This window comes from Trachemys scripta, chromosome 10, assembly GCF_013100865.1.
Source record: "Trachemys scripta elegans isolate TJP31775 chromosome 10, CAS_Tse_1.0, whole genome shotgun sequence".
Taxonomy (NCBI): Eukaryota; Metazoa; Chordata; order Testudines; family Emydidae; genus Trachemys; species Trachemys scripta.
Window position 1 is genome coordinate 13,952,769 of NC_048307.1, and position 6,227 is coordinate 13,958,995.

Here is a 6,227-nt window from a genome sequence, read left to right on the forward strand (position 1 = left end):
AGGGGGAAAAAGGGGGAAGGTGCCTTTTCAGTAGTGGGACCCCAAAAGGACCCTCTGGAAAAGAGGGTGGATCTGATCTTTATTTCTGAAACCATAACGTGTTGAAATAACACAGCAAGCTTCAAAGCAAACCTCTCCGTTAAAAAAATCAGTTTGGAGATATTGATATTTGTGTTGCCAATAAAAACTGCAACTGGAGAGTGAAGAAATTAAACAGGTTATGACATTTCATCTACAATTCGGATTCATTTCATTGTAGTTTTGCAATTCCCTAGAGTAATAACAAAAGAAACCTAATTATGAGACTCTGAAGAGGGAAACTGTTAAAATTAAATATCCTTTTTGCGCTGATGAATTTTCCAGCTTCACTTTTGCAACAAATGAACAATACATTCAGGGCTGGGATATTTTCCCCACTAAAAGTTAAATTACAGCCTTTCTATAAATCCATCCTTTCTGTCAATTAAATCAAATAAACATTGTCTAAGCACATTAGGAAGAAATACACAATAATTCAATACCAGAGTTAGTCAACAAGAGGCACTTTAATGGGCATAAATTGATGTAATTAAAATAAATCTACTTTACATTTATTTATTTATTTGAGTTGTTGATCTGAAGCCATTAGTGGAATTTAGAATGCGCACTATAACTTTGCTGTAGCACTGTGTAAAAGAATAAGCAATGGCCCAAATTCTAGCAGTTTTACTCAATGTGAGTAGCAGTTTACTCCATTATAGAATGCATAAAGTATTACTCAAGATGAATAAGGCTGGCAGAATCTGATCCAATGTTTTTAAATGAGTGCAAGGAAAAAAGAACAACTTTCATCTTTTTCTTTTTGTAGAAAAATGACAATTCCCTGGCATCATCTTTGGTTTACTGAAAGAAAAGAGAAAAAAAAACATGCATTTGACTCTTCGGTGTCATAAGCTTTCGGTATCCAGTAAGCCAAACCATTGGTAGCTTCCAAGAACAGTGCTCCACCTGGAGGAACAGAAGCCAAATGGCATACAGCGAGCTGTAATTTGTCTGTAAGCTGGAGCCACATTTAAATCAAACATGTTACACTAAATAAGCATTTACCCATTGCAAGAGCTCTCTTTCTCCCTCTCATCAAAATACCAAGCTTTTCTTCTGTTTGAAGGTAGAGTGTGTGACTCATTTCGGGACTGGAACTAACCAAAGTCAGAAGTGACCAAAAGTCATTAACATTTCACAGCTGTTCTGATGTGAAAGGGGTTGGTGTTCCCCATCCAGCTCCTAAGGGATCGGCATTCACATCACAAAAACATCCATCTCACTTGTCATCCTGGACTGTCTGGGCAGAGCCAGGAACGAATGAGCAGAAAGACTGGACTATACTTAAATGTGGCCTCCGCAGGTCACAGTACGGATAACTAGGTAGTGGATGGAGGAAAGTTTCCATTGCCACTGCCCAGGCTGTACTGCTTGGGCAAAAATATCTCCCTTTGCCACACATGGAAGGGCAAATACTATTATTATTGCATTGGTGCAAATGGCCCTAATGCAGTTGTCCTGCAGAAACGAGTCACCATTACAGTCTCTCTCCTACAGGCAAACTACATGGGCAGATGGGTTCCATTATCATGACAAGGGTTATTCATCCACTCCACCATGCACAATGCAGTTCTCTGTGAGCTCCCTGACTGACATGAAAGGGATATTCAGGCACAGGGCAACGACCAGCCAGAAAAAGAGGATCCTCTATTCCTTCCCCTCACCCCTATCAACACCGTGGTAGTTCCTTACTTCTGTACGGGGGATTCTTCACTCCATTCCTATATGTAGTTCTGCATCACTCCATCATAGGCTGGAAAATAGGGAAAGGATTTTGGCTTAAAAGAGTGTCATTGATGATTAGGGCCTTTTGCGTGCCCTCTGAATGTCACCCTGTGTGGATCAATAAAGGATTTAGGTCTCAGGGCTGGCAGCCTTTTGCAAACAGTGAATACACGCAGCAGTTTAAAAGGGAAAAGAAATTAGAACAACAATAGCTTCAAACATCCCTTTCAATGCAATGTGTTTTTGTTTCTGGTAAAGGAAGGGCTACTACTTAGCAATGAGACAACAAACAGTACTATACCCCATAGTACTATAATTGGCTCTGGCAGAAAGATAAAAACATTTACATCTATTCAAATCAAATTTAATTTTGGGGCCCTACATGTGTAAAGAAAGAAAATTATAAGCCAGTATTTCTCCTGGGGTCACACAGAGCGCTCTCTCATACAGTTAGATATGTATGGTTTCAAAAGATTTCCTTACGCTTTATGATCCTGCTTGTAAATTGGCAGTGTACCAGCCACTGGCTGGTTCTGTGTAGACTAGACTGTGCATAATACTGTCTTTAATTCTTCAGGTGTTCCCCTTGTCACATGGAGAAGATGATGACTGTAAGGAAGACTGACAAAGATATACAGCATGAAAGCACCGGAGTTCATTTAAGGAATACTTTTTGGGTGAGACTGTTCTGCTCTTTTCAATGTATAATTCGTTATCTTTTCTCCTCCCTCCCCCCGTCCTCTGATTTTTCAAGCTCATTATTTCAATTCTACTTTCTCTTGTACAGATTACTCCGAACTTGAACTCACCATGACTCACAGCTGGGGGGCACAGGCAGCATTACCACTGCAGCCTTTCTCCCTAGGGAACCTTTACAATACTGCCTAGTCTCTACCAACTTGAAATGCTGGCTTCATGGCACAAGTCCCTCAAACACACCCTTCTTTCATTCTTCCACCCCAAGGCCAGCAGACCAGGGAGACAGCCTTCTCCCACCCTTCCCCAGCAAGGTGTGTTGAAAGCTGGAAGGCTGCTGATCACCTGACAGTTATGATTCCTGAAGCTCATGCACAGTAAATTGAACTGGTGAGATGCAAAACTCAGGACTGAAGCACTGAAAATAGTTACTAAACCCCAGCGTTGCTCAATGACGGTTTGTTGTATGTTTGTGGGGGGGGTTGTTTGGTTTGGTTTGACAACCAAACCAAGTGAGTTGTGGAACTGAATATACAATAATGAAGTGCTCTCCAGCCATCTGACTGTGCTAGTGCTTAAAGAAGCTGCTTCGCTGACATATAGGCCTAGTCTACACTTAAAAAGTTAGGTCAACATAGCTATGTAGGCGGGCCAGTCGTCTGGTTTTAAACCAGACGGTCTTGCTTTTCTAAGGTTTCCCCCATGTCCAATACTGAGTAAAACCAGAAGTGGTTTTGTCTGGTTTCAGATGGAGATTGTGCTGCTCTGAGCAGCTGCAGCTGTGTTGACCTAACCCTCAGTGCAGAGGCAGCTGCTAGATTCTTCTATCAACCTAGCTACAGCTGCTAAGAGAGATGGATTAACTCCAGTGATGGACAAAAGCCTTCCATTGCCTTAGGAAGCATCTACGCTACATGTAGCACCTGTGGTGTGGACATGGCCTTCTTTTTGTCTTCAGTAGAGACTTCCCACACCTGAGACGTAAAAGCAGGCATTCCCCTTTCCTCCTTCCCTTGCAAACTGTACTTCTTCACATCCACTTTCCTCAGCTGGAAAGGGCTAGGTGGTATTTCCTCCTAACTTGCTCATAGAAGTGATAGGATAAGAACTGAGCATTCTGGGTCTGCATAGCTCCCTGTGCCTGCAATACAGAGGAGTGAGGCATGTTGCATAGCAATAGAATGTAGGTCTTTCACTTGCCAGCATCAAGCCCCAAAGTTAATCTAACACCATTTTAAATTTTGTTGCTTCAGGCACTTTTGATTTGTTTTTAAAACAAAACTCTTTCCCGCCAGGCGAAGTACAATACCAGGATCTGCTCAGCAAATGGGTATTCAGTCTATTGGCCATACAATAGCAGATGTAAAGGTAGCCATCTTACAGCAAAAAAACTTCAGGACCAGACTCCTAAGAGAAACTGCTGAGCTCCAGTTCATTTGCAAATTTGACACCCTCAGATCAGGATTAAACAAAGACTGTGAATGGCTATACAACTACAGAAGCAGTTTCTCCTCCCTTGGTGTTCACACCTCAACTGCTAGCAGAGCACCTCACCCTCCCTGATTGAACTAACCTCGTTATCTCCATACTTTTGATTTATACCTGCCTCTGGAAATTTCCATTACTTGCATCTGAAGAAGTGAGGTTCTTATCCACGAAAGCTTATGCTCCCAATACTTCTGTTAGTCTTAAAGGTGCCACAGGACCCTCTGTTGCTCTATCATTGTAGATTTTTAAGAGCAGGTTAGACAAACACCTGTCAGGGATGGTCTAGATAATATTTAGTCCTACCATGAGTGCAGGGGACTGGACTAGATGACTTCTCAAGGTCCCTTCCAGTCCTATGATTCTATGATTCTAAGATAAGTTAGGTTAAAGAGATAAATTGTTCTTTGATTACTTGGAGCTGGGCAAAATGGAGTGCGATGGGTGTGGCCAACCCTAAGCATTCAAAAAAACCATTAGATTTTGGCTGTTGATTTTAATATCTCCTCTGTTTTTTTTAAATCTGGGGAGAGGGTCACATTTTCAATCTTTTCTCCACAACCCTAAGGGCTACAAAATTCCTTTTTTTTTTTTTAAACGAAAGCTGAGAGTCTCATATAATGATATAACTCCAGGAACTGGGTCTTTAGGTAAAACACCAGCTATCACCAGATTTGCTATAAAATCACACGAGATGGCAACACTAGCCTGCTGGCTTAAGGCAGGATGACTCAGGCCAGTAGGGATTTGAAGGAAAACATATTTCCCCCCCAAGTGCAACTTGTTGATGTTATGAAATTGTAACATGGAATGCTCCAGTGGATCTGCTTTCCTATGCCCCCCAGGTACAATGATGGGTTGCAGACCTTAACAAATTGCCTATTCAGGTGGAAACACTTTGAGACAATGGGATAGCTGAAGCTAGGAGAACCAGTTTTCTCCAACTTCTCTGCAGGGGTTGGGTTTTGGAGAGTGGAAAATTCCCAAATGCAGATCAATGAGACCAAAGTGTTGATGCTAGCCTTGAAAACCACAGCGACTGGGAGGTTGGGGTTGGGGAGACTCACAGAGACACACTGGGAGGGAGAGAGGAAGAGAGGGGCATGGTTTCATAGCAAAGGGGTCCTGTTTAACTGTGGGACCAGCCCAGGGCAGGGAAGTAAGCTAGCACTGACCTGGAGCAGAGAGAGACTCCATGATTCAGGAAAGAAGCCATGACCTGCAAGAGAAAGAGCCTGAATACAGTAGAGGACTCGACACTAACTCCACAGAATTCTCCAGAGTGGTGATTTGTTTTCAAATCCTATGCACAGTCTATCTGTGTGTCTGTTTGCTGCCACTATCATGTGCCCCCTGAATCATTAACTAGAAACCCAGAGTGCACACATGGCTGGCGTTCTGGGAAGGTGTGCTTAAGCTCCCAGGGAGTCGGGCGGGAGTCAGCACCATTCCTAGAGCAGCTGGATCACATGGTTCCATTTTCACGAAGGGGTAACAGACAGGGCGCCTCCGTCCCGGAGAAGTGCCAGAGAGTTCAAGAGGAGACAGTGTTGCAGCTAACTGAGACCCAGGGACACTCAGAGCAGGTGTGTCCGGCGTATTGGGATCCAACACACACTAGTGAGTGTCCAGCAGAGGGTGCTATACTAGGGCTGTGTAGGTGACAAGCTACGGGGCAGATCATACTGCAAGTGACTAGACTATGCCTATTTATGCCCAACTACTGGTGGAATCAGTCCCCCAGCGCTGCTGGGCACTAATTTGGAATCCTTCCCTGCTGTTGTGCTGAGGGAGAACTTCCAGCTGATCTTGTCTTAAAGCTGTACTGATTCCCCAAGGGATAACATCCACATTTTTTTTAGTCCAGCATAACCCCTCTGCTCACTGGTGCATGGGAGTGGCAACTCTTCCCAACTCAGATGGCAGCTTTTAGAGCCATGAATGTTTCATAAATAGTTTCCTCTCCTCCTGAAAATTATCAACCCACTTCTGCAACCTATTGGAAAAGGAATGTAAAAGAGTTTTTGTTTTTAGAGCTATGTTTTCCACTCCTAAGCCGATCCTGAAAGTATTTTAAACTCATAACTGCAATCACATTCTGAAATATTAATAAAAGACAGCTGAAGTAATTTTAGCCACTCATAATATTAAGAAAAGTTTTGAAATGGTTACTTGACACCTATTAGACACTACACTAAATTACAGAGAAAAGCTGGGTTTGGTAATATCTTTTATTGGAC

General features: G+C 42.8%; 1 long non-coding RNA gene across 1 annotated transcript; it reads right to left on the bottom strand.

Moving 5' to 3' along the window:
- Positions 1-525: 525 nt before the first annotated feature.
- Positions 526-5,318, bottom strand: LOC117884041. Its single transcript, XR_004647469.1, has 3 exons — positions 5,163-5,318; positions 1,774-1,834; positions 526-987 (listed from the first exon to the last, which is right to left on the bottom strand). It is a non-coding gene; the product is annotated as an uncharacterized LOC117884041 (long non-coding RNA).
- Positions 5,319-6,227: the final 909 nt, after the last annotated feature.